This window comes from Lepidochelys kempii, chromosome 13 (genome assembly GCF_965140285.1).
Source record: "Lepidochelys kempii isolate rLepKem1 chromosome 13, rLepKem1.hap1, whole genome shotgun sequence".
Classification (NCBI taxonomy): domain Eukaryota; kingdom Metazoa; phylum Chordata; order Testudines; family Cheloniidae; genus Lepidochelys; species Lepidochelys kempii.
The window spans coordinates 12016679-12042277 of NC_136392.1; the positions used below are offsets into that span (position 1 = coordinate 12016679).

The 25599-nt window shown below is 41.2% G+C and overlaps 1 long non-coding RNA gene across 1 annotated transcript; it reads left to right on the plus strand.

Moving 5' to 3' along the window:
• The first annotated feature begins 587 nt into the window (after positions 1-587).
• Positions 588-25340, plus strand: LOC144929238 (uncharacterized). The gene is made up of 6 exons (XR_013634523.1): positions 588-701; positions 3261-3450; positions 4982-5030; positions 14392-14488; positions 15052-15127; positions 25169-25340. It is a non-coding gene; the product is annotated as an uncharacterized LOC144929238 (long non-coding RNA).
• Positions 25341-25599: the final 259 nt, after the last annotated feature.

A 25599-nucleotide genomic window follows, 5' to 3' on the forward strand; every position in this document is an offset into this window, starting at 1 on the left:
CTGTTCTCATGAGCCTCCGAGCTGATAGTAACTGAAACTACTGATGGCCAGGGAGGAGAGGGTTCAACTGAGGCTGGGGAAGGTGAAGAAAGAAAAGGAAAGAGTGGGAAAATGTATTAAAAACCTTCAGAAAATATTGTAAATATCTACTCAGTGGTTTAGGCTGGGTTATTTATTAATTATTATTAATAAATTAATATTCCATGGACACAGCTCTGAATGTTGTGAGCTTTTCTGACTGTATTTCCCTTTGGTTCAACAATAGGTGTCTACAGCAATTAGCATTAGACTTGGGCTGAGATTTTTCATTTCCTTGCTACAAACTGCAAAGAGCATTGAGGAGCTCCATAGAACCACTATAAAATGGCTAACGCTCTTTAACTATTATATGGTCCTAGAGAGGATATTTTTATAGCTATGGACCATTATAAATTCTCTAGCTGATGAGCCTTACATTGAATTTTTTGTCCAGACTCTAAACTGTAATTGCTTAATAATTAATTCTCCTGCTATGGTGAAATAAGTAACTGGAATGTGTTGATATTGTTTACAACCTGGGATTGTTCTTCCTCATTCAGGCCCGAGTCTGCAAGGCAATGAGCGCCTTCAACTCTATTTCAAGAGGCTCTCAACACCTTACAGGATGGAGCCCACTCTTCAAGTCAGTTCAGTTTGCAGAGATTTGGGAGCTGGATCTCTCGGTATGATGCTGTTTGGTTCCTACTTTCATGGGTCTCATCTCTCATCTCCCAGGAGGCTTGGATCCAGGATTTCAGTTTGTCCTACTGTAACAATGGTTATTGTCACCTCTTTCTGCTTCCAGTTCTCCCCCTACACTTTGTCTCTAGGCTTCCAAGTCTTCAACCTCTCAGCTGCTTGGCCTTTGCTCCACCCTCTTGGCTCTAACCCACCTCTCTTCTCTGTAGGTGGCCCTAAGATGTTTCACACTAGTGAGCGCCATGATTTAGTTTAGTAGATACACTTTTCAGGAAATAATGCCCTTCTTTAAACTCCCACTGACCTTTTAAGTCTTGGATAATTAAAACACAGGTGCATTTTAAAAGAATGGCTCCAGATGTGCAGCACATCCAGCTGAACATAGCACAATCCACATAACACACAAACCAGGGGTTATCTAATGAAATTAATAGGCAGCAGGTTTAAAACAAACATAAGGAAGTACTTCTTTTTACAATAAAGTCAACGTGGGGGGCTTGTTTCCAGGGGAGGTTGTGAAGGCACAAAGTATAACTGAGTTCAGAAAATAAATAGATCAGTTGATGGAGGATAGGTCCATCAATGGCTATTAGCCAGGATGGTCAGGGATGCAGCCCCATGCTCTGAGGTGCCCCTAAACCTCTGACTGCTAGAACCTGGGACTGGATGACATGAGATGGATCATGTGATAATTACCCTGTTCTGTTCACTTCCTCAGAAACATCTGGCACTGGCCACTGTTGGAAGACAGGATACTGGGCTAGATGGACCGTTGGTCTGACACAATGTGGCCATTCTTATGTTCTACCAGTTAACCCACTTTACTGGTATCTCAGACAACTACGTGGGCTCAGGGAAAATACTGACAGTTTTTAATTCAAACTGATCCCATTCAGAAACATCAGAGAACCATCCTCCATCATCTAACAATTTGGTAGCTGCACAGGACTTTGTATGTGCCAATTATTCCACACACTGCCTGCAAAAATGTCATGTTCGTTGCCTGGAATAAAACTCCAGACCTTCTGCACCACACAAAAACACAAATCCCACCCTCTTGAGCTAAAGCAAGTTCTTACAAATGGGCTACTGGCCTGTTGGCTTTACTGTGATACAATAATAAATAAATAATTGTCCATGAACTGTAGCAGCATTAGGGCCTGTTGAGTCTGTGACTCAGCCACTCAAGAGCAGCACATCTGAGCAGGTCTGACATTCTGTACGCAAGAGGGATTGGTATACTTGTAAACACAGATACAAATATATTGCACTCACTCCATTAGTCCTATAGTTTGGGCTACATTCCAGACCTAATTTATATGTATGTGTATGGGACGTGTTTCAGCAAATATTACTAAGTCTAAAGGGTTCCCCCATATAGTCTCTATCTCCTATTATATTCTCAGTGCTGTTATTTCTTTGTGAGGGCTGTACTTTCATCAGAACTTCTTTTTTTTTTTGTCTCACCTCTTATAAGTGATACTATCACTTCTTTGGAAGCAAGTGTCCACCTGCTCCTGTGGTGTTCTCCAGATGCTTTCTGACTGTAGTGTAGGAGACTAACCTAGTCTTGGAAGTTTGCTTTCTGTATCCCAAGGCTTTTTAAAGGATTGCAAACCAGTTTGGGTCAAGTAAGAACATGTCTGAACTTACACCCAAGACAGCACACTCATTCTCTTCCCCAAAAAGTGATTATACAGTGTGACACCCCCCCCACAACCCTCCAGCCCATTGACACTAGTGGGAGAGCTATACAATATTTAATGGGTCCAATCCTGTACTCATGGAAATCAGTGGTGGTTTTGCTATTACTTTCAGGTAGGATTCTGGGTGCAGGATTGGGCTCATCATTGTTATTCATGAGTTGTATCTGCAAGTATTCAGTGTAATCTTGTTATAATGTAATTCAATAAGTTATATGTTTCTACTGCTCATCAGTCATAAAGCTGGTAATTAGTCCTACAACTCTACAGCTATGACAATACCTAATAGTATTATCACAGAGAATGCATTGAGAATGTGTTTTGTATTTTCATTCTTGCAACTGAAAGGGAACAAATCTGCACTGTTTTATTTTTAATTAAATGTATCTATTGAATCCCACTCTATTTTAGGTTTTAGAGGTTCCATCAATATCATGGCAAATAATAAATATGCAGATGCTTGGACTACATCAGTTTTCGTGCTGTGATAAAGAGGTCATTTAGTGGAAAGCTCTTGTGTTTATACATACTGTATTTCTTCACCAACACTAAATAGATCAGTCGTTTCATTCATTCTTCCGCAGAACAAAGTCGCTGATGGTACAGTGCCCAACTGCAGAGAAACCTCTTTATAAAAATGATGATCATTCCCCTCCCACCCTGACCAACCTGATTTCATGTCTTCAGGAGCCCTGTGTCAATTATAGACTAGGAAAGAAAGAAAAAGCTGCTGTTCAAGGGATTTCAAGGAGTGGAATTGCCATGCAGATCTAGTTACGCCATGTAAAATTAATCATTATATTTCTGCTGCTACCTTGTTTTTCTATTTGTGTCACACAGGGATTCTTAAATGACCTAATACTGAATCTGGTGACATGCAGGCTGGAGACCACAATGTTTGCTATGCCCTGACAGAGAATGGATTGATCTACAGGTTGCAGTTGTTCCTCATTTGCTTTGGAATCTGTTCGCCTCCTGAGCCACCTCATTAATTATTCCTGGATTTCACCCTTCCAGAAATGAGGAACTTGTAAGTGGACTATTGTTTCTTTGCAGACTATATTTTTTTAAATAATTTAATGGGTGATAAGCACAAAATCAAAGGGACATTGTGCAATCTTTCAGTGTATTGTATTCATTGTATTGAGTTTCACCAGCTGGTATTTCTTGACTAGTATATTGTCAGGTGATCACTTCATTAACAGGGCCCAAATAGCCATTTCTAATATTGTGCCAAGTCCTGCAGCTTTTGCTCATGCAAAATGGCCTCCATGGGAGTTTTGCATGAGCAAGGGCAGCAGAATTTAAACTTAATGCTTTGCACAACCTTTTAAAGTTGATTTATTTGAGAACAAAGGGTCTTCTAAGCACAAAGATAGAGGATTAGGAATTCCAGAGTTCTAACATTGGCTTTGACAGAGACATTGTCACTGTCCTTGGGCACTTTTACTCAGTTTACTCATCTGTAAAATGGCACTAATAATAACTCCTATCTCAAAAAGAGTCATCCGGTTTAACTTATCACTGTTTGTAAAGTGCTTTAAAGAAGAGTGTTATTATTTACACTCAGTTAGTAATGCAGTTAATATCACTTTAAAAGAAGAATGGAAATTTTTCCATGACAGTTTCCATGGTGTTAAAAAACCATCTTCCACTGAAAAAAATGTTTTGATGGAATGTTTTTCACCAGCTCTAACAAACATTGATTTATACAGCTTCCTAACTTGTCCATAAGGTAAAGGCACAGAGAAGATGAGACTGAATGTTTCAAATGGGAATACCTAAAGTTTGGGAACCAGATTTAGCACCTTAACTTTAGGCACCCTCATTTGAAAATTCTGGCCCAAGGTCCAGAAACTCAAAGATATTTAGGTGCCTAACTCTTATTGAAATTAATGGAAGTTAGATGCCTAAATACCTTTGAGGATCTGTGCCCAAGAGACATGCCTGTGCCCAAGTTTACATAGTTAGCCATTGGCAGAGTCCTTAATAGAAGCCAGGTTTCCTGATTCCCAGACCTTTACCCATTGCAAGTTTCATTTTAGCCTGCTGGGTCCCTTTATCAAACTATTCCCGAAGAGCCGGGTAACGGCATGGAGAAAATTGCTGTGCTTTCTGTTCAGTCATGATCAGGGCTTCTAATATGAGATTCTTAAATATGGTATCTACCTGGATGTTTGCTGATGAGTTAAGTGTTTTCATTTGGGAGCCTTGATCTTAGTATTCGTAAATCGTGAGCCTGGTCTGTTCTATAGGAGTATAGCTTTCTATGTTTATAAGTATCCTTTTGAGGATGAAATTGCTGATGTCACAGTCTAGAATTTGGTAAATTAACTCTCTTTGGGCTAAGGTGGGAATTCAGTGAAGTATTGTTCTGATCCTGATCCTCCTGTGAGTGGGGAGGGACCTTCAACTCTTGTCTAAGTGAATGGGAATTGAGGGTGTTTGGGAGCTCTCAGGACATATGGAGCATCTTGGAGGATCAGACCATAAGAAGAAAGAGGGCATTTTTGGCTCTCTAACGTATACAAAGGGTTTATGTCCACCCTTTTACCTTTCAGCAAAGAAACAGGTATTTCCTTCAAAGAGACAGATCAGCTAACACCCCAGGTAATTATCACTAGTATGAGTTGGCATATGCCCTTTTATGTTTACACTTTACCACCAGCTGTGATATTGGGCAGACTCTGAATGCAGGTGGAATTAAATAACATGCATAGAAAATGAGGTAGTGAATGGGAGACATGAAAAAAATCCTTTCAATCTTGACCTTTTGACAATGCTGGCTACGATTCCACTAACCTAGTGACGCACATTTTGAAATTATTTCCAAAGAGCCTGGTATACTGGATGGCTGGGGGATTAGTAATGGAAAAGGGAGCCTCACTGGTTCAAATATAGACCAGGTCAGTAGTGTCAGGACATCATAACCATGTGAAATGCATTTCTTGGTCTCTGTCCCATTCTTAAGAGCTGATCCAATGAAGTCAATGTCAGTCTTTCCACTGACTTCAGTAGACATCGGATCATGTTGTTAGGGCTCAGAATTCACTACACATCATGAAAAGGAGTACTTGTGGCACCTTAGAGACTAACCAATTTATTTGAGCATAAGCTTTCGTGAGCTACAGCTCACTTCATCGGATGCATCGGATGCTGTAGCTTACGAAAGCTTATGCTCAAATAAATTGGTTAGTCTCTAAGGTGCCACAAGTACTCCTTTTCATTTTGTAAATACAGACTAACATGGCTGTTACTCTGAAACTACACATCATAAAATTCACTACAACCATTTGCCCCCCTGTGGACAGTCTCAGCAGAGACTAGCTGCTCATGGAATCTGAACTATTCTCTCGTCCTTTGAGTCGGTTCCTCCAGGAAAGGACTGTGGGCCTAATCTGCATATCTTACACATGCAACACTGCCTCTAACTAAGTGGTATAGATGTTCTGTGTGGATAAAACAGGCAGAGAAAACACCGATGCAGTGTGAAGAGGATTGCACTGCCACTGTCCATGCCAGACCTCTCCCTTGGATAGACAGACAACATCATTCCCCATTCTGTCCTTTCCGACAGGGTGGCATTCATTTCAAAGAAACATTCCAAAGACACTTCATAATCCATGTGTGCAGTTCAATATCCATTGTGATGGACTTTTTTTAAAATGATCTTATTATGAGTTTTGGCAGATATGTCTATGTAATAATCAATTGTTGTCTCTCCTGACCAACCACAGCACACATATACACTTAATATTAGAACTGCCCAGAGAGAAAGTTAATGGCTCTCTATTAGACAGCAAAAAAAAAATGTATTAGTCAACTATCCACTGCATAATATTATCTCTCTGCAGGCATACTCCGCTATTGATTCACCTCAAGAGAAGTATTTCTGCTGCATCTACTGTAAAACAAGTAAATTGCTCTGTAATTGCAAAGGTTGCAAATTAACATGAAGTGGCTGTGGCTGGGTTCTGGTCCTTCAGCAGCACCCTCTTGGGTTTTGATGGTGTTGTAGACTCACTCCGGGCCCAGTCGCTCATGTGGGGGGGCCTGTAACACTCTGAGGGGGAAGAAGTCTCATCTGTCCAGCTGAGTTTCTCTGGATGCTCATCCTTTCTGTGGTTTTGACGGAACTAACATCTTATGATCAAGATAATAAATGAAGGAAAAGCAAATAATCAGCCAATCCCTACTGGGCCACTGACCTCTCTTCCTTCAGAGGGCCCTGCGGTGGGCCACAGTCTGGTTTAAAGTCCACTGGTTCACCAGCAGAAGGAACAGGATACAGCCCTCTTCACCTCAAGGTGACTTGTGCCTCTTTTAGGCAAGGGATTAGGCTCTGCCCTCTGCTACCCTCTCCCAGGGAGCTGGGAAGCTCAGCATTCTGCTCACCTCCGAGAACAGCCTGCTACTGAACTGAGCTTTCCCGCTCCTGAACCCCATCTCCATTCTTATCATGACTTGCAGGTGTGATAAAGCGGGGCCACTCCAGCCCACAGCAACTCCTTAACACATTCCTGATTGGTGCAAGATTTATACATCATATCACAGGTAGAGATTAAAAACAGAATTCCATCAAACACATACGAGCGTTTGGGTTCCTATGCCCAACCACTGTTACACAAGGGAAAGGCATAGAGATGACTTCCACTGCAGTTGTATTTTTGACTGTTGGCACATCAGGTGGCATGGAAGTGCCATTTCATGAGCTTTTTTGCTGCAGTGAATATTTGTGTTTGCAAAGGCTAAGGAACTGGCAATATTGAGAAACCAAATTTTCTGTTGCCTCAGGGGCTTCACTTTTCAGTACTTACAGTTCCTTTCTGATATACACAACCTCAGTGAGTACCCATCTGCACTGCCCTAGAGATGACCTGGAGGAACTTCTTGTAGAGGGTGTTTTGTTTGCAGAAAGGAGATAGTTCAGTCTCTATCATGTCTCTGAAAGACGAACATGAATCACACCAATTTTATAGAACTATTCAAGGTGCCATATGAGACAATCTTCTGTCTCGTAAGGATTGAGACCATATGATCTATTTGACTAAGGACTCTGTCTAGACTGGAATTCTGTCCAAGAGATGGCTGCTTAGTTTCCTGTGGATACTTAGTAGCTCATCTCTAGTTTGTACAGAGGTTTGGAATATTTTAATTCTATTTTTATCTTGCACACTAGTATTGTTAAAGCACAAGGAGTTGTAACTTCTGTTACTGCACATTCCAAGGGAGTGGGGATGGGAGAGCATGGCTTGTCTTCTATATCTCTTGGAAACTGTAGGAATTTAGAAAGAAATGGAACAGTTTCTTCCCTCTCTTGAAATGATCTAGTCTCTAACTCTTTCAGTGTATTTTGGAGTAGGTTGCTTTACTGATCTTCAAGTTTCCCCCTGGATTGGTCATGTCTGTGACCTGTATATTGCTGCTGTAAGAATAATACACAGGTACCTCCTCAGATAAGTCAGACTTCATGACTAGGATTGGAATAATTAACCCATCTTCACAGATTTGATCTTTGCACATGCTAGTGTGGGCAGGCTGCTCTTTTTAGATCCCTCAGACTTGAAGTCATACGTTCTTTCTCTCGAGGGAGTTTGCTGAAGTCAATATGGCAGCATGTGTCTTTTTAATAAGTGATTTTTGTCCCCTGGATTTTTCATATCAGCAATTCTATTTTGTCATACTCTGAAGAAACCTTTATTATCCTTCATGTCCCACCAGGGGTCTGAAGACTTTGCAAGTGCCTGAAGCACTGGTAATGTAAGCTTAAAGCTCACAATTAGAATACTGCTAATTCCTTTCTACATCAGGGTCTGTGCTCAAGGTGGCTGGGAGCTATATATCAATTTAGCCTTTAGTATTCTGTGTCTAACAAAAGCAATAACCTGATCAAACTTCCTCTTCAACTCTATAATTCTGAACTAACTCAGACACAAAATCATGCACTTTCTTAATTAATATAGCTTTATAAATCTAGGGAGATTTCTTTGGGCTTAATGTAGGGATGAAACAGGGAAGTTAAAATCCAAGGCTCTGCTTCAGCATGCTAGGGAAATTAAAGTTTGTTTACATCCTGAGCCAAACATTGGCATTATCTTTTCATTTTGAACTGTTTTTCATTCTCCACAAAGTTTAAAATATCCAGGCAGATTAGACTGGAGAGGCAGCTAGCTAGGACATTCTAGGTCACCCTGTATTTCTCAAGCAGCCAATGAAAATGTTTCTTTATTGGAAACACAAAGAGTCTCCAGAAATTCCCACTGATACACACAAGTATCAGGCTGGATGGAGATGCTTTGCAGGAATTGTGCAGCATCCTAAACTTGTTTTGGTAGCATTTTAACCAAATATCTAAATACATCATTTTTTGTAAATTGATCATACGGTGTAGATTAAATAAATATGCCTTACCAGTGTCTTGGTGGGAAGGATTGTGTGCTGAGGGTTCAGAGAGTCCAAGAATGAGAATAATTTCTTGGATTTCACTTCCTAATTTCTGAGATCCATGAGCCTGGGTTTAGGCATAGATTCAGTGCTGAATAAGAGCTAGCATTTGCATTCAGATTTGAGCTTTTCTCATAAAATTTCATTCTCAGATGGATGAAATCTTGCAAAATCAGCCAATCTCTTGAGTCATAGCTGTAAAATTAGCTGCCATTTGAAAGATTTTGGACACATATAAAAATAAATCTTCTCTCAGATTTATAATTTACCCAGTATCAAAACTCTATGGATGGATGCAATCCTAGGATTTGAGTTCAAAGCATGTCAGAATTTGAAGGGGTTCACATACATGTTGCTGGTTTGGCCTATCTCACTGCAAGGGTAACACCCGCAAGTTGGTTGACTGGATCATAAAATGGCGTTGTGACAGGGCACTACCTGAAGAACCCTGATCAATGAGGTTGCTGCTGCCCTGGGAAGGTTGCAGGCTTAATTGAAGTTAATTTGCCAGTTTCTGTTGGGGTTTACTGACACTCGGGTGGCAGTTGCTGGGCTAATGAGGTAATTGGTTCAGTAATTGGGAGGATATATTTGAGAGGAACAAGGATGTAAGGGTGGCAGTTCAGAGAGTGAACTGGGAAGAGGAGAGAATGTTTTGTGGAAATTGCCTTCTGCTGTATAACTGTGGTTCCCCCTATAACAACTTTGTAACGAAAGATTAAAACATACCTGGTGAAAGGCAAACAGCCTACACATGTCTGTGGCTAGGACACCATGAGAACATGCTAGGCAGTGCTATTCACAGGGTAGGTGAAGGGATCAATGTTGATCTTGAAGAGGGCTGGCAACACCATGAGCATTTATGGAAAATGAAGCACTAAGTGATTAAAATCCTCACCCTGTAATGGGCCAGGTGTCCTCAACTCTTGCTGGTTCCCAGCATCTTGTAGGAGCAGTTGTAAGTCTTGCCCAAAGTTGCACAGGAAGTCTGTGGCAGAATCAAGAATGGAACTCAGGGCTCCTGACTCCCTGTCCCATGCTTTTAACTACAAAGCCATCGTCCCTCATTACAGAAGAGAACAGCACTGTATCCTCAACAAGAGAACAGCACATGGTAGCTTCCTGTTGTCCTCCAATCTATCACGCCTGCTGAATACCTCCCAGGGGCACTCACAAAACTTAATGGGCTTTACAAAATGAATTAAGAGGCTTTGTAGCTTTTATGCTGTGCACAAAGGATTCTGAAAACTTCTGTCATCGGTGCAGTAAGTCACTCAGAAGTAATAGGATGGAGTGAAGAAAGTAGCATATAAGGTGAAGAATACTGTTGCATTTACTCCCAATTGAAAGGATAAGAAATCATGTTGGCTTTGAAATACCTATCAATCTTAGCTGTACATTCCGGTGAATATGAACAATTCTGGAACCTTTTAAAATTCTATAACGCCCAAAGTGAGTCAAATATGAAAACTGCCCAAAGCTTTCTGAAGCAGTGTTATTTGAATGAACTTTAAAAGTGATATTCTTATCTCAAGAACATAATGTGTGCTTCTGGAACAATTTCCGATTGGCGTAAATGGGAACTGGACACCAATTCCAGGACATAGAGCAATTCCTCCTTGAGTTATTAAAGTTGCTCAGTTTTTTTTAAAGAGACCCAATGGATGGCAATGCTGTCTGTTCTGTGGCGTGACACTAGATGCACTTCTGCTGAAATGCACCACTTTTGTGAGCTTCTTTCAGAGATTAGTTGAATCCTTATCCATGAGGACTCATTCTAAAGTGTCTGTCAGCCTTTTCATTAAAAACTCTATTTTCCAGGGCTTATAACTGCTCATAAGTATTAATTCCAGGCTGGAACCTATGATCTCAATTCAGGAGTAAATTTTTTTTAAGAGAGACAAGTTCCCTCGTTAGAAGAACATTGTGAAGCTTGAGAGCTTGTCACTTCCACCAGGAAAAGTTGGTCCAATAAAAGATATTACCTCACCCATCTTGTCTTGCTCATCTTCTGGGACCAACATGACTACCACCACAGTGCAAACAACAATAGAAGATTTTTTTAAACATAAATTTAACAATAGCTTTATCAGGGTTAATGTTCCAGGAAGTGCAAAAAAGTGAGAGAAAGAAAAATGATTTAGAGGCTGCTTGAGTCATTTCAAACGTTTGGTTCAGGTTTTAGCAAAAGTTTTAGTTGATTCTTATTTTATCCCAGCTGGTTCTCCATGTTTAAGACCTGATCCAAAGTCCTTTAAAGTCAGTCCGAGTCTTTTCAGTGACTCCAATGGGATTTAAATCTAGCTTAGTTCTCATTCTTACTTTCTCGTCTTAAAGGCTGATGTCCTATCTTGATGCAACTAGGATTTTTGATATTGACTTTAATGGGAGCAGGTAAAGTATAATAAAAACAGCATGGCCTACTCCTGCCCCCAACCCTTACATGGAAGTAATAGATCTGATTACCTATGAATAGGCTGCTGTACATATCCAAAAGGCCAAACTGTATTGCCCAGTCCCGATGTGTTCTTCGTGGACCTTGTGAACTGTGGAGTACTGACTTGAGTAAGAACCATTTGCCTGCCCTACTGAGCATTCCACTAGTTACATTCAAGAACTCAGTGTAGACAAGCAAGGGCTTTAAATATGAATGTCTTACCTGTTGTACGGGGGGTTAGCCTTATCCACAGAAGTAGATAGCATAAGGTTTCTCTTGTCTCTCTTTTTAAAGATACAGGGGGGCAAATATATCCCTGCTGTAGCTCCAGTGGTATCCGTGAGATGAATTTTGTCTAGTATGTTTTAAGAACTTACATGATGTAACAGAATGTCTCCAGAAGTGGTTAGAATTTCAGTGGCATTGGCATCTTTCAAGTCTCTTTTACGTGGCAGGGGAGGGCGGGGGGTGAAGGGGAGAGAGAATAAATCTATTGCAATCATTCTATCCATAGCGTCCTTTCCTTGATGGTTGAATTACTGGAACTTGTGGCTATATTTCCATCCCATACTCACTCGTACACTAATGGCCTTTTGACTAGTAAGCGGATAGTAGCGTTTTTTTTTCCCAAGATGTGGAAAAAAAAGGTTTAAACTTCAGATATAGTTGGGAGGCTCTAGAGATCTGCCAACCAGATAGAGGACAGATATTCCTTGGACTAAAAGAAGAGCATAGTTGTTGCATGCTGGTGTTCTAATAAAGGGAGCACATCTGCTGAGTATCAGTGTTTGTAATTGCTGTGCCTTTTAATGTTGTGGGGAATATTATAGTTTATTGATTGGGAGTTGGTCAAAATAGACTGGCAGGGAACAGCATATGGGTGTGTTTTGCTCAAAACCTCAAAAGTAAATCCATACCTACTGTTCTCAGTTTACAAGTAAAACAATGTTTTTTCTAGCTGCCAGCAGCACACACTTAAAGGCTACTGGACTTGTATGAAAGGAGCAATATGGGCGCAACCTGAAAACAATGGGATTGCGTAAGTGAATCTGAGAGCATTCTCTGATGCATTGTCATTCATTGTATCTTTGCACAGTCCCACTGGTATAATAAAAATGTTAAATAATGACTAACATAATTAAATCTGTCATAATTAGTCCTGCAGACCCTTTTTTATTGGGATGATGTGATAGATAAAAAGAACCAAGCCAGACTGAATCCAGACTGTGTTTGTGGGGCTAGTGGTTAGAAAAATCACTGTGAAACATAATGGGTCTGATTCTCCATTGCCCTGGATCTTGCCTAGTCATTTACACATGTGTAAAGTGGGTATAAAATGCCATCAAATAAGAATCTTAGAGGGAAATCCTGGCCCTACTGAAGTCAGTGGCAAAACTCCCATTGACTTCAACAGAGCCACGATTTCTCCCTTAATGTTTTGCATTCACTTTGCGATGGTGTATATGATTAATCATATGGACTAGGGGAACCCTAATGCTATTTTTGCAATCTGTTTTTAAAGGCAGAACCACACTGTAAGTAAATGATTCCTTCTGGTATCCTCCTCCTGTAGAATTACTCCAGTGGAGGTTGGGGGGAAATTGTCTTTTTTTTTTTTCTGTGAGGCAGAAGCCATGATTTCGGCTGGGGCTTCCCTCAGATATTATTAGCAAGAATCTCTCCCAATGCAGTATAGTATTACAGCTTTGTCAATTTTTTCTTGAGACAAAAAGCATTGAGGCATAGACGGAGTCAATTTCAAATGGACACTCCAGTTCTGATGATTGTTCTCATTAAATTAAATGGATCATCATTTGAGGAGAGAGCTCACTACCTGTCTGATATTGGAAAAGATTCTGTTTACAGATACATTTGTTTAGCGTCCTCTCAATTTGCCTGTTTATTGTGAAATGATTCATCATCTTAGGGGCTTATTAGATTCATCACTACTCCTTGCCTGTCATATTGCATCCTGGTCAAGAAGAACTTTTGTTTCATCTGCAACTAGCCAAAAGATAACACCCTTTTTTCTCAGTTGCTAACTGACCACTGTTATCCACCTGTAGGCATGACTGTCACAGTGCTTTGTACCTAGAAAGGACCTTGATGGCCACCAGATACTTTGACTAATGCAGAATCAGAATGAAGATGCCCTGGGCACAAGATACTTCACCAGCAGGAGAGTGAATTTGTGGGGGGGGGGGGGTGGAGGGTGAGAAAACCTGGATTTGTGCTGGAAATGGCCCACCTGATGATCACTTTAGATAAGCTATTACCAGCAGGACAGTGGGGTGGGAGGAGGTATTGTTTCATATTCTCTGTGTATATATAAAGTCTGCTGCAGTTTCCACGGTATGCATCCGATGAAATGAGCTGTAGCTCACGAAAGCTTATGCTCAAATAAATTGGTTAGTCTCTAAGGTGCCACAAGTACTCCTTTTCTTTTTGCGAATACAGACTAACACGGCTGTTACTCTGAAACCAATCAGAATGAAGATGCCCACCTTCCAAATGGAGGAGAACCTAATTACTTCTGTGCTGTTTACCTTGTACTGGCTGCAAGTCCACTTGTGTGTGATATTTAAGGTGTCACTCTACCTCCAGACTCAGAGCCTGCTTCTGAGAGCTGGATGTGGAAAATTCGTAGCAACAGTTAGACTCTGAAATTTTGTCTACTGGATATATACCTAAGACTCAGAATTGGTTACAAGTAGAGCTGAGTGAAATTTGTTGCCTCTTCTTTCAGTGAAAAATGCAGATTCTGAGAGATTTCATGAATTTGTGTCTGTTTTGCCATATTGTTCATTTCAGGGGGGAAAAAACCCCAACCAAATTTAAAAAAAAAATCAAAACATTTTGTTGCGAAAATGTCAAAACAAAAGGCTTCAATTTTTCCATTTGGAATGACTTTGTGTGTCAACGTGTCCTTTAATTTGATTTCAAGAATTCAAAACCATTTAAAAGTGGTCAAAATCAAAACATTTTGCTTGACCTGAAACAATTTCTTTCCTGAAATCTCAAAAACTCTGTTATTTGCCCTGCTGTGGTTCCAGGATGAATCAGCTGAGCCCTGCTCTTCCCTCCCCATAGGAAGGCAGGCCCACAAGCATTTGAAAGACACATGAGCTCATTTGGCTACCCCTCAATGGTAGCAATACAAGGACCTGTGACGCTTATGAGACTTCAGGTCTGTAAAGTTTCTTTTTCCATTTCCATTTTCTCAATCCAGCTGAGACTGATAGTTGGGTAAACTTTTAGCTTGTGCTTTGTATTCTTCTGAGATCTTTGGATCTGCCAGTTATACTAATCCAGATCGGTCTGCACCTTTGCTTATTGAATATTATCTTTTTTTCCCCCTTGCCTCTTCTTTCTAGTGAGGGGCTGGAGTGAGAGCACTAATTAGATTCTGGTGCCAATTTGCTGATGCACCACTGCCTGTTCACCCCAGGAGAGAGGGATTAACAGCATTTTGGAGCTCTTAGCAAGTGTTACTAGCATATGATATTTGTAGTAATTCTGTCACCAAAGATATCTGCGTGACATGCAAATTAACCTTTTCTCCATATTGAACTCTACAATGTACTCTTTCATTTGAAACCCCTCCCCGCCCCCCAAAAACCTCACAACACCTTATCCAGCTAGAGCCATGGTTTTATTGCTGCAATAAGTTTCTAGATATTTGGGGGGGTAGAAATCTTAGTGTTCCTATACAGTACTTTTTTTTCTTAAACAAAGTCATTGCCATTCCAGGTGGGGATTGGAGAAATTTGTTATGGGAAGATAAGCTGCCCATGCCGTTCACTGTTGGAAAATGTAAAGTAATGAGGTAAGGTACCTTTACAGTTTAACAGCAGCACAGCTCAGAATACAGAGCAAGAGAGAAACCTGAGGTGACTGTGAATAACCCACTTTATCTCTCAGTAAAATATTTAGTAGCAGTGTGTAGGGAATGTGTTTTGTGGAGGCTATTTTGACATAAAACAAGGTAATAGCGAGACTTCATTTTAAAGAGTGTGAAATGTAATGTATGGTCTTATATAACAATGACAGAATGAGACAAAAATGTGGCACATCTTCATAATTATTATTTCTATTGTGGCAGCTTTTGGATCCCAGTCAGGGATTCTGGGCCTTATTGTACTAGTCACCACACAAACAAATAACACAAAGACCATCTCTGCCTCACAGCTCACAATCTAGGGGTTTAGACAATACACAGTAGATGAATAAACACATAAACAAGAATGGGGAGGGAGACACGGTAACAGTAGAGGGAAGTGTGATGACATAAGGGAGTGCATAGGGCAGATGGTCCGCAGCCTGACCGCTTTTCACCGAGTGCCCTAATGGTAGAATCTTACATTGCCAAATTAGCTAGTGAAGTCAGTGTCCAGGGGATTCCCCATTTGTCAACCAGGATGAAAAGATTATGGATCATTTACTTGTCTCTGTTTCAGGGCTCTGGTCAAAAGTTTTGGGATCTCTCTTCCCCTGCTGTCCAATCACTAATCCATCCCATATAACACAGATGCTTGCCAGTGCAAACACATGACTGGGCAAGCCTCGCATTACTTTCCTGCTAACCTTCCCCCAAATAAGACTCACTGGTTCAAATGTATGCAGAATGTGGGCATAAAAGTATAAAGCTAATTCCTTTTTCAGTTCAAATGCCCCCTCTGCTCCGCCCCTCCATCGCCTGGCTTGGGAAGATATTTGGTGATATTTGCCCAGCTCCAGTTCAAGTATGCAGTAAATTGCCTAGCACAGCGATAGAAGTGAATGGGAGTAAATCAGACCTAGAGGATGTTGGACAAAGTAATGGAAAAAGAAGGAACCTGGCAGTGCAGCCAATAGCTGGATGTTTGGTATTAAGATGTGGGACACATGGGTTGGTTTGATTTAATGCTGAGAAGTTAATTAATCCAAACATATGAAAAAAATAAGAATCCCAGGGCAGTCACAGCAGGAACTGACACATTCCCCTACAGTTAAAGAGAATCATAATAGAAGCAGAGGTTTTTAAGAGTCTTCCTATGGAATTTTTTGTCTTTGAGTTTGCAATATGGGAGGGTTGCGCTCCTCAGTGATAAATTCTCTTTTGCAAACTGGACTGAGAAGGAGGGGGGATGGAATCAATTACAAACCATATCAGACATTTAAGTTTGAACACACGACCTTGCAAAGGCTTGCATGAAATCTTACTAGCAATATAAACAGAATTGGTGCCAAACTAAGCACCAGAAGTATTCAATAATAAAATACAGCTGTCTCCATTGGCATTTACCCATGAAAGTTTGTCATTTTTACTGTTAGAAATGCTGACAAAGAGAAATCTGTCAAATGAAAACATTTTTTCAGAAGAGGGAGGCTTTCATGAACTGCAGCCTAAATATTCATTTAACATTTGAACATTCCATAAAAATAATTTATAACATAATTTCTTCTTAGAAACTCATTTCAACTGAGTACTTTCCAAAGACCCTAGTTGAGCTTGGCAATGCTAACAGCTTTGCTTTCAAACCCATAATTCTTAATTATTAACATACTCAATATACACTTTTCTTGGATTCTAGCAAAGCACATCAAAGCAGGGGCCCCTCTTTGCTTCAGCTTAATGCACACCATGTCAGTTAAGGAGGAAATAGGAGTGAGACTGGTCTGTAGAGCATACGGCTTGGATTTTGCAACCCTCGTTTATGTAAGCAGTCCTAAAAAGCTGCATAGAGCTGCTTGCATGAGTAAGGCTATTTGTATAAGGAAGACTTTGCAGAACTGGATCCTGTGGAGGCACTTACTGTACCTTTTGGCCACAAAATAATATTGTGAAACTGAGAAAGTTGAACTAGTCCAGCATTGGTTATCACTCGTAGGTCACCCTACCTACTGACATTGATGGGAGTTACTTGAGCCTTGTGGCAGGACAATAGGGCAACTGAGGTCCCAAACATGGAGGTCAACTTTTCAATACCCCTCCCACTCCCTAAGCATTAACAGGAAGGGAAACGAGAGAGAGACATACAGTGAATTGTTAACACGCCTACGTACACTTTGTAGCTGTCACCCATTGTGCCTATTTCCTCCATTAGGATAGTCTTCTGAATCAGTTTAGCTTTTTGAATATTGTGTTATTTGATTGGCTGCTTGTCCAAATTCTTTACTTCTATACAGTCTTTCATCTGAGTAGCCATTCAATCAAAATGCACAGTGCTGAAGGGGTCAGGTAAGTATGACGTACCCCCACAGTAAGACCACATCTCAACACATGGGGCCACATCCTGAGGTTTTGAGCATAGCCCTTTCTTAAGCAAATCCCCATTGATATCCATGGATCTTTTGCCTGATTAAAGGAGGAGCTGAGCCATAGATTTAGATTCAAGTATCTCCTTCTTATTGCAGAGAAGGTGGCAGTTGCCCCCTCCATGAATCCCTTCACTGGATACCTGTCTCTTACCTCAGCAAATTCAAGCTTCTCTTCCTCACCTACAGGACCCTACATAGCCTTGTTCCCATTTTCCCATTCGCTTCCTGCTCTCCCAGCTTTCTCATCTCATGACTCTGGTCACAGCTTCACTCATGCTTCTCCCTGCTTCACCTCTCCTTGCTCACAAAGAGCTTTCTTGCTTCCCCTTAAAACCAGTCAGTCCTTTCAAGAGCCCTTCTCTTCTTTCTTCCCTTCTTCTGCAGTCCTCACGGAGAGAAAGGGCCAGAAGGAGGTGTCAACTACACCAGCTTGGACTGCCTTAGGCTCAGCTCTGGGTACAGCCCTACATTTTTAAAGCATTATAAAAATGTGTGGTTGTTTATAATAATGATAGTAATCAGTTTTCCAAACTTATAATGATAACGGGAGGATATAAACTCTTTCTCTTCAGATGTCCTACCTTGTTTTTTTCATACCAAGTCAAAGGTCCTTAAACTGACAGATTAAGTGCATTTAGTCCCAGACATGAGAGAGAGAGAAAAAGAGAGAGTGTTGTAAAAACCTCCTCTTGTTAAAATGATGGTCCCTGTAGTGTCCTCCTTGTTAAAATACTGCATAGTCATAAAATTCAGCTTGAAAATTATATGATTGGTCTCAAAGCAACTACCATCAACCGTTCTCCTTGTCAGTCCTTTACAGTTTAAGTACCGATTAAATTCTATAAAGGTGGACAAAAATGACATTCCAGGTTTGTGAAGCTGAGATTGCTTTGAGCTTGTAGGTAATACACGGTCCAGCAATTATTACTGTTTAACTGAATGACATTGCAAGTAATGAGACGACACTGTAACTTTAAAAGAGTAATTTCTTTAAAGGCTAAGAGTGACTGTTATCTTTTTTTAAAAAAAATTCTATATTTATTCCAGCTTAGCCCTTAACTCTCAGCTGTGCTATGTAATAATAATGGAACTGCTCAGACAGCAATTTACCAATGTGCTTGAGGCCCTGTCAAACCACATGGAGTGATGCCATAATCAAATTCACAATGTCTTATCTTCCTCAGATAAAGTAATCATCAAAGGAGTGCTGGCATGAACAGAGAAAAGATTCAGGGCATAGACCTACTCTAATATATTGAGCTGGGACACAAATTGGGCTGTCCTTGTTTGTCTTTCTTCTCTGTCTCTGTTTCCAATTGGTCTGCCAAAGCAACACTGCTAGTTTGGTTTCACACCATCTATTTGAGACAACAGACCTTTAAAACAAATACATCTAAAAAGGGTTAAAATTCAGACTACAGTATATTTTTTCCTTTCCTTCTTTTTCCTTTAACACACTCATTGACTGACATTATAAAGAGTAAATCCACAGAATAGAGATTTTCTATTAAATCAATAAAATATTGTTTAAAAACTGAGTTAAGTGCATTATCTGTCCATTACTACATTGTGGTTTGCCCTCAGTTATGGAACTGAGACAAAGGCTCCCACAAGGCAAATCACATTTGTTGTTAACCTATATTAGATTTTCCATATAAGGGAGCTATTTCAGGGCCTCTCTTCTGCAGGGTACTTAAAGCATGACTAACTTTAAGCACAATGAGCAATCCCACTGATATCAATGGGACTACACACATAGTTAAAGATAAGCTTAACAACCTTGAGTTGAGTATTAAATATTCAGTATAAGCAAAGTAAAAGAAAAGACAAGTGTTTGATATTAATGCCTATTTAAAGAGTAATCTTTTCAATTGTTTAAGGACAGCTAAAAGGAGAGAAGAGGTAGAATCAGAGTTTCCATCAAATTGTAGAACTGTAAGACTGGAAGGGACTCAAAGTCATCAAAACCCGACCCTCCACCCCTGTATTGTGGCAGGACCAACTAAACTTAGACCATCCCTGACAGGGAGTTGTCCAACCTGTTTTTAAAAACCTCCAGTGAGGGGGATTCCACAACCTCCCTGGGTACCCCTGAGTGAGAATCACTGATCTAGACTACCTTTCTCTAGTTTGCTTATGAAAATGTCACATGGGGCTGTGTCAAAAGCCTTACTAAAGTCAAAATATATCACACCTACTGCTTCCCCCCATCCACTAGGCCAGTAACTCTGTCAAAGGACATCAGGTTGGTTTGGCATGACTTGTTGTTAACAAATCCATGCTGGCTATTTCTTAAACCCTGTTATCCTTCAGGTGCTTACAAATAGATTAATTAATTAATTTGTTCCAGTATATTTCCAGCTATTGAAGTTAGGCTGACTGTTCTATAATTTCCCAGGTCCTCTTTGTTCACCTTTTTAAAGATAGGTACTATGTTTTCCCTTCTCCAATCTTCTGGAACCTCAACTATCCACCAGGAGTTCTCTAAGGTAATTGCTAATGGTTCTGAGACTGCTTCATCTAATTCCTTAAGTACCCTAAGTTGAAGTTCATCAGGCTATGCTGACTTGAATATATTTAACTTATCTAAATATTCTTGAACCTGTTCTTTCCTGATTTTGGTGTTCATTCCTTTCCCCTTTTTAATATTGTGTTGACTATCAGGTCACCATTAAATTTTTAGTGAAAACTGAAGCAAAATAGGCATTAAACACCTCAGCTTTCTTGATATCACTGGTTATTAGCTCTCCTTCCCTGGTATGTAGTGGACCTATACTTTCCTTCATCTTTCTCTTGCTCCTAAAGTTTTAAAGAACTTTTGTCACCTGCCCCCTTTAACCCTAGTTTAAAGTTCTCCTCACTAGATTGGTGAGTCAATGTGTGAAGACGCTCTTCTCCTTCTTGGTCATGTTCACCCCACCTCTTCCCAGCAGACTTTCTTCTCAGAACAGCATCCAATGGTCTAGAAAACTGAAGTTCTTCTATCGACACCACTTGTGCAGCCAGCCATACATTCATCTTCAGAATACGTGTGTCCCCACCTGGGCCTTGACCCTCAACTGGAAAGATGACAAGAATATAACCTGTGTCTCTGACTCCTTCACTCTAGCTCCTAGAGCCCTGTAGTAACTGCTGATCTGCCCAGGGTCAGACCTGGCAATGTCATGAGTGCTCATGTGGCTGAGTAGCATAGAATCATAGAATCATAGAATATCAGGGTTGGAAGGGACCACGAAGGTCATCTAGTCCAACCCCCTGCTCGAAGCAGGACCAATTCCCAGTTAAATCATCCCAGCCAGGGCTTTGTCAAGCCTGACCTTAAAAACCTCTAAGGAAGGAGATTCTACCACCTCCCTAGGTAACACATTCCAATGTTTCACCACCCTCATAGTGAAAAAGTTTTTCCTAATATCCAATCTAAACCTCCCCCACTGCAACTTGAGACCATTACTCCTTGTTCTGTCATCTGCTACCATTGAGAACAGTCTAGAGCCATCTTCTTTGGAACCCCCTTTCAGCTATCAAATCCCCCCTCATTCTTCTCTTCTGCAGACTAAACAATCCCAGCTCCCTCAGCCTCTCCTCATAAGTCATGTGTTCTAGACCCCTAATCATTTTTGTTGCCCTTCGTGGACTCTCTCCAATTTATCCACATCCTTCTTGTAGTGTGGGGCCCAAAACTGGACACAGTACTCCAGATGAGGCCTCACCAATGTCGAATAGAGGGGAACGATCACGTCCCTCGATCTGCTCGCTATGCCTCTACTTATACATCCCAAAATGCCATTGGCCTTCTTGGCAACAAGGGCACACTGCTGACTCATATCCAGCTTCTCATCCACTGTCACCCCTAGGTCCTTTTCCGCAGAACTGCTGCCTAGCCATTCGGCCCCTAGTCTGTAGTGGTGCATTGGATTCTTCCGTCCTAAGTGCAGGACCCTGCATTTATCCTTATTGAACCTCATCAGATTTCTTTTGGCTCAATCCTCCAATTTGTCTAGGTCCTTCTGTATCCTATCCCTCCCCTCCAGCGTATCTACCGCTCCTCCCAGTTTAGTATCATCCGCAAATTTGCTGAGAGTGCAATCTACACCATCCTCCAGATCATTTATGAAGATATTGAACAAAACCGGCCCCAGGACCGACCCCTGGGGCACTCCACTTGATACCGGCTGCCAACTAGACATGGAGCCATTGATCACTACCCGTTGAGCCCGACAATCTAGCCAGCTTTCTACCCACCTTATAGTGCATTCATCCAGCCCATACTTCCTTAACTTGCTGACAAGAATACTGTGGGAGACAGTGTCAAAAGCTTGCTAAAGTCAAGAAACAATACATCCACTGCTTTCCCTTCATCCACAGAACCAGTAATCTCATCATAAAAGGCGATTAGATTAGTCAGGCATGACCTTCCCTTGGTGAATCCATGCTGGCTGTTCCTGATCACTTTCCTCTCATGCAAGTGCTTCAGGATTGATTCTTTGAGGACCTGCTCCATGATTTTTCCAGGGACTGAGGTGAGACTGACTGGCCTGTAGTTCCCAGGATCCTCCTTCTTCCCTTTTTTAAAGATTGGCACTACATTAGCCTTTTTCCAGTCATCTGGGACTTCCCCCATTCGCCACGAGTTTTCAAAGATAATGGCCAATGGCTCTGCAATCACAGCCGCCAATTCCTTTAGCACTCTCGGATGCAACTCTTCCGGCCCCATGGACTTGTGCACGTCCAGCTTTTCTAAATAATCCCTAACCACCTCTATCTCCACAGAGGGCTGGCCATCTCTTCCCCATTTTGTGGTGCCCAGCGCAGCAGTCTGGGAGCTGACCTTGTTAGTGAAGACAGAGGCAAAAAAAGCATTGAATACATTAGCTTTTTCCACATCCTCTGTCACTAGGTTGCCTCCCTCATTCAGTAAGGGGCCCACACTTTCCTTGGCTTTCTTCTTGTTGCCAACATACCTGAAGAAACCCTTCTTGTTACTCTTGACATCTCTTGCTAGCTGGGGTAGTGGTCAGAGAGATGGATGAGCCTCGACAACCCTTCCATAATGTCTTGGACTTGGACTCCAGGCTGGCAACATATCTCACAGGACATCATGTCAGTTCCTTTCTAAGGGCCTGATTCAAAGGCCAGTGAAGTCACTAAGATTCTGTCCATTGGCTTCAGTGGGCTTTAGCTCAGGGCCCAGTTGAACAAATCATAAACTGGCCATGATCCAATGATATAAAACTCCATGCAAGACCTAGAATTAGGGTGCTAGCTTTGCAGAATCCTGCTCTATCTTCTTTTTAATTTTTGTGGATTTTATTAGCTACAAGACAATGGAAGGTCTAATCCTGCAACCTGCTGAGCACCCTCAACTCCATTGACTGCAATGAGAGTTGAAGGTGCTCAGCACTTCACAGGCAATGTGTAGCAACTTGCAAGATTGGGCCCTTATAATTATGTTAATTCTTTAGCATTAAGCTATAGCTATTTTCCCTAAACGTGTTACACTCACAATTAAACCAAAGAGTATTTGCATTCCCTGGGACTTCAGCACTTGTAAGAAAGGGAAGCATATTTGATCCAAACCCTTTTAGCCTTCCTCACAGGCATAGCTCATTTGATTTTGAGCCCCAATCTGTAGCAACCCACACTGTTATTTCCTAATGTGAACTAATTCCAGCAAAAGTTGTAACAAATTTGTATAATTCAAACCCGGAATATAGATTTTTTTTAACATTATCTTAAACGTATTTTAAGATTTGTAAAGCCCACAAGTATACTATTCTGAAAGGGACAGGGGAAACACAAAAAAGACTCTGTAAGAAAATGTACTGCAACATTCCAGAATTCTAACCACGCCTACACTGAGAGTGTCTTTGGTTTACCTCGTTTTGTGGAACGGTTTTATAAAGTCAGATTTTGGAATAACTACAACCCCGACACAACTAAAATAGCCAAAGCTGTACATTTGAACTAAAGGAATGTTTTCTGAAAGATAATGATGAATAGCTGGCTTTGCTTTTATAACCATGCAAATGCTAGGTAAATAGAACCACACACAATAAGAATATATTCAATGAGCCAAACGCTCTCCCCACTAATAACCCCCTGCAACTCTACCAGCTCCAGTGCGAATCCGCAATCCTGGCAGAATTTGGTCCCAACTGTGTGTATAGTGGCCTGCTCCCATTCCCGGTGATGTCAGTTGCACAGGCACAAATGCCTCTTCATATGTCTCCAAACAGAGGGGAACCAGTGCCTGTGGATTCTGGCTATAGGGGTGCAGAAGGAGGCAGTTCCCTTCTTTCTGCTTATCCTGTAGAGCTCCATGGGTCTCTTTGGGTTTAGCTCCACAGGTTGGGAGAGGTCATCCAAGCTCCACCAGATTCTTGATCCACAAATGCACAGATCACAGGGGCACCAGTTACTGCACACATTCCCTGTCCCTGTGCAATAGGTTCCCTGGAGCAGGGTAGCAGAAGAATGGCCGTGCTGGGACAAGGGCACCTCCATATATGCGGTATGCTGGGAAGATGGTTTCTTCACCAGCTCTGAAAGTGAAGCAGAAAGGAAGATTTGGGGGTTGGAGTCACTGGATCCATACCTATGAATATTGTGCATGGAGGGGCAGTGTGGCTATTCCAGGCCACAGCCTGGATCAGTGGTTGCACAGATGTACAGAGCACTGCTTCCCCACAGCCTTCCTCAGGACTGGGAAGGGATAGTCCAGTCTCTGTTTAGCTCCAATGCAAAAATTAATTGTCTCAGGCTTTGAATGAAGGTTAGATGTCACCTAGAGAGGATTAGAAATGGACTACAGCAGTCAAGGAAGGATTTCTGAGTACCAGAGTATCCAGCTGCTCTGAGTTAGAGGAATTCACTCTAATAGAAGGATTCCTCTATTACTCAGGTTGAAAGCTCTTTGAGCAGGGATTGTCTTGTTTGTTCTGAGTTTGTACAATGCCTACCACAATAGGGTCCCGGTCCATGACTGGTGCTCCTAGTGATATACTGGGCGCTACGGTACTACAAATAATATAAAAGCAATTAATAATGTGTGACATCTTGCACAGCAGGTGCCAATTTCAATGTGCCACCAACTGTAACACATGCAAGAAGCATTGTGGTTGCAGTGCCTACTAGGAGGAAGCAGAAATTTCAACAATTCCAGTTCACAAAGTTCAATAATAAAGGGAAGGGTTGGTGTGATTAAAACTTTCTTTTAAAAAATCAAACTTTTTCTGACCATCCTAGGACATTACTTAGGTGGGGGGAAGGGTTTCTCAGTGCTTGGGACTCCTTAAGCGGATGCAGGAGGGAGAAATTAAGAAGTTTTAAAAGGGGTTTTCCTAACTTTGTATTATGATTATTGGTTTGCTTCTGGGTTGGTTTCTTTAAGTTATTGTCAAAGTTTAGCATAGATTTCATGGGACCATAAGCGCCATCAGCTTATAGCACAGTCATATAGCATGAACACAAAATAGGTAATACAATAAAGAAGAGACTCTTTTGTTTTGTTTCTGAAATGTTTGTCTCATGTTCAGGCATCCTGACCATAGGTGTCATATTCTTGCAGGCATGGTGTGTGGAATTCACTGCAAAGTATCCCTTCCTTATCCCTCAACTCAGATGTCTCTCTGTATATTCGCCCTTATCATAGAGATGGGTGTCAGCCAAGTGATGGATCCAAACATCTCAGAACCTTGGCGAGAAGAAATGGGAATCAGAACCCAGATCTGCATTGTACATCTGGCTTTTGTCTCGGTAATGGGCCAAAACAAAACACTGGATCCAAACACTGCTTTTTGGAGGGGGGCATGCTTTTGCATTTTACTATTCAGGCCTAGATAATGTACACAATGAGTCTATAATCCTATATCCATATGATTTATTATTTATGCAGTCCCATAGCTGTGCAAAGGGATTATATGTATAACTTCATCTTTTCCAGGGATGCTTACCATTGGAATACTCTGGGCACGTAGCAATAGTATGGGATTTGCTGAG